Raw genomic sequence first — 3,505 nt, forward strand, 5'->3', positions numbered from 1 at the left:
CATGAAAAAAAGTCATAGTATAGTATGGCCAAAAATCAAAAAATGTCATAGTATAGTATGGCGTCATAGTATAGTATGGCGTCAAAAGTCAAAAATGTCATAGTATAGTATGGCGTCAAAAACGGTCAAAAAAAGTCATAGTATAGTATGGCGTCAAAAATCATGAAAAAAAGTCATAGTATATATGGCGTCAAAAATCATGAAAAAAAGTCATAGTATGCATGGCGTCAAAAAAAAAAAGTCATAGTATAGCATGGCGTCAAAAATCATGAAAAAAAGTCATAGTATAGTATGGCGTCAAAAATCATGAAAAAAGTCATAGTATAGTATGGCGTCAAAAAATCATAAAAAAAGTCATAGTAAGTATGGCATCAAAATGGTCAAAAAAATCATGGCGTCAAAAAAAAAAAGTCATATAGCATGGCGTCAAAAATCATGAAAAAAGTCATAGTATAATGCGTCAAAAATCATGAAAAAGTCATAGTATAGTATGGCGTCAAAAAAAAAAAATGTCATAGTATAGTATGGCGTCAAAAATCATGAAAAAAAGTCATAGTATAGTATGGCGTCAAAAACGGTCAAAAAATGTCATAGTATAGTATGGCGTCAAAAATCAAAAATGTCATACTATAGCATGGCGTCAAAAATCATGAAAAAAAGTCATAGTATAGTATGGCGTCAAAAACGGGTATAGTAAAAAAAGTCGTCATCAAAAAATGTCATAGTATAGTATGGCGTCAAATCAAAAAAAGTCATAGTATAGCATGGCGTCAAAAATCATGAAAAAAAGTCATAGTATAATATGGCGTCAAAAATCATGAAAAAAAGTCATAGTATAGTATGGCGTCAAAAATCATGAAAAAAGTCATAGTCATCAAAATGGTCAAAAAAGTCATCATGGCGTCAAAAGGTCAAAAAAAGTCAGTATAGCATGGCGTCAAAAATCATGAAAAAAAAGTCATAGTATAATATGGCGTCAAAAATCATGAAAAAAAGTCATAGTATAGTATGGCGTCAAAAACGGTCAAAAAATGTCATAGTATAGTATGGCGTCAAAAATCATGAAAAAAGTCATAGTATAGTATGGCGTCAAAAACAAAAATGTCATAGTATAGTGGCGTCAAAAACGGTCAAAAAATGTCATAGTATAGCATGGCGTCAAAATCATGAAAAAAAGTCATAGTATAGTATGGCGTCAAAAATCAAAAAATAGTAAAAATGAAAAAAGTCATAGTATAGCAAAAACGGTCAAAAAATGTCATAGTATAGTATGGCGTCAAAAAAAAAAAGTCATGTATAGCAAAAAATCATGAAAAAAAGTCATAGTATAATATGGCGTCAAAAATCATGAAAAAAAGTCATAGTATAGCATGGCGTCAAAAAGGTCAAAAAAAAGTCATAGTATAGCATGGCGTCAAAAATCATGAAAAAAGTCATAGTATAGGCGTCAAAAATCATGAAAAAAAAGTCATAGTATAGTAGGCGTCAAAAATCATGAAAAAAATCATCATATCAAAAAAAGTCATAGTATAGCATGGCGTCAAAATCATGAAAAAAAGTCATAGTATAGTATGGCATTAAAAACGGTCAAAAAAAGTCATAGTATAGCATGGCGTCAAAAATCATCATAGTATAGCATGGCGTCAAAAATCATGAAAAAAATCATAGTCATCAAAAATGTCAAAAAAAGTCATAGTATAGCATGGCGTCATGAAAAAAGTCATAGTATCAAAAGAAAAAAAGTCATAGTATAGTATGGCATCAAAAAATCAAAAATGGCATCAAAAACGGTCAAAAAAGTCATAGTATAGCATGGCGTCAAAAATCATGAAAAAAGTCATACTATAGCATGGCGTCAAAATCATGAAAAAAGTCATAGTATAAATGGCGTCAAAAATCATGAAAAAAAGTCATAGTATAGTATGGCGGGTCAAAAAGTCATAGCGTCAAAAATCATGAAAAAAGTCATAGTATAGTATGGCGTCAAAAATCAAAAAATGTCATAGTATAGTATGGCGTCAAAAATCAAAAAAAGTCATAGTATAGTATGGCGTCAAAAATCATGAAAAAAAGTCATAGTATAGTATGGCGTCAAAAATCATGAAAAAAATCATAGTATAGCATGGCGTCAAAAACGGTCAAAAAAGTCATAGTATAGCATGGCGTCAAAATCATGAAAAAAAGTCATAGTATAGTATGGCGTCAAAATCATGAAAAAAAGTCAAAAATGAAAAAAAAGTCATAGTATATGGCATCAAAAATGTCAAAAAAGTCATAGTATAGCATGGCGTCAAAAATGTCAAAAAAAGTCATACTATAGCATGGCGTCAAAAATCATGAAAAAAAGTCATAGTATAGCATGGCGTCAAAAATCATGAAAAAAGTCATAGTATAGTATGGCGTCAAAAATCATGAAAAAAAGTCATAGTAAGTATGGCATCAAAAATGGTCAAAAAAAGTCATAGTATAGCATGGCGTCAAAAATCATGAAAAAAAGTCATAGTATAGTGGCGTCAAAACATGAAAAAAGTCATAGTATAGTATGGCATCAAAATCAAAAATGTCATAGTATCAAAATCAAAAACATGGCGTCAAAAATCATGAAAAAAAGTCATAGTATAGCATGGCGTCAAAATCATGAAAAAGTCATAGTATAGTATGGGTCAAAAATCATGAAAAAGTCATAGTATAGTATGGCGTCAAAAACGTCAAAAAATGTCATAGTATAGTATGGCGTCAAAAATGAAAAAAAGTCATAGTCTCAAAAATCAAAAACGTCAAAAATCAAAAAAGTCCGCGTCAAAAAGTCATAGTCGTCAAAATCATGAAAAAAGTCATAGTATAGCATGGCCAAAAACGGTCAAAAAAAGTCATAGTATAGCATGGCGTCAAAAATCATGAAAAAAAGTCATAGTATAGTATGGCGTCAAAAATCATGAAAAAAAGTCATAGTATAGGCGTCAAAAATCATTGAAAAAAAGTCATACGTCATAAGCATGGCGTCAAAAACGGTCAAAAAAAGTCATAGTATAGCATGGCGTCAAAAATCATGAAAAAAAGTCATAGTATAGCATGGCGTCAAAAATCATGAAAAAAAGTCATAGTAAAGCATGGCATCAAAAATGGTCAAAAAAAGTTCATAGTATAGCATGGCGTCAAAAATCATGAAAAAAAGTCATAGTATACTGTGTGGTCACTGTCAGAAAATGTCGTAGTGTCTCTCAAACTTTGTTTTTCTTTTTTATTTATATGTGTAATGAAGTTTCAGGATTTGAACCTTTGGACAATTTCTGATGACCATGTGTTTCTGCAGGTGGACGAGAGAACCACATTACCTGAAAAGGACAACAGAAGTAGTTAAATGTTCTTAAAAATGTTTATAGATGTGTAAGACTTAATCATATTTTCATGTATGTTCATCACTACATGAAATGTGTGAAACGTGTCATTGTCTTTGATTTGTTTAATGTTGTCTAGAACAGAATCAATAAAGTTTTGTATCTTC

General features: G+C 30.6%; 1 long non-coding RNA gene across 2 annotated transcripts; it reads left to right on the top strand.

Moving 5' to 3' along the window:
- The first annotated feature begins 506 nt into the window (after window positions 1-506).
- Window positions 507-3,505, top strand: LOC127139610 (uncharacterized). 2 transcript variants are annotated; one of them, XR_007809859.1, is made up of 2 exons: window positions 507-587; window positions 3,137-3,505. It is a non-coding gene; the product is annotated as an uncharacterized LOC127139610 (long non-coding RNA). The 2 variants fall into 2 exon arrangements; XR_007809858.1 differs by lacking the exon at window positions 507-587 and adding an exon at window positions 930-1,033.

This window comes from Lates calcarifer, unplaced genomic scaffold, assembly GCF_001640805.2.
Source record: "Lates calcarifer isolate ASB-BC8 unplaced genomic scaffold, TLL_Latcal_v3 _unitig_1844_quiver_3056, whole genome shotgun sequence".
NCBI lineage: Eukaryota > Metazoa > Chordata > Actinopteri > Centropomidae > Lates > Lates calcarifer.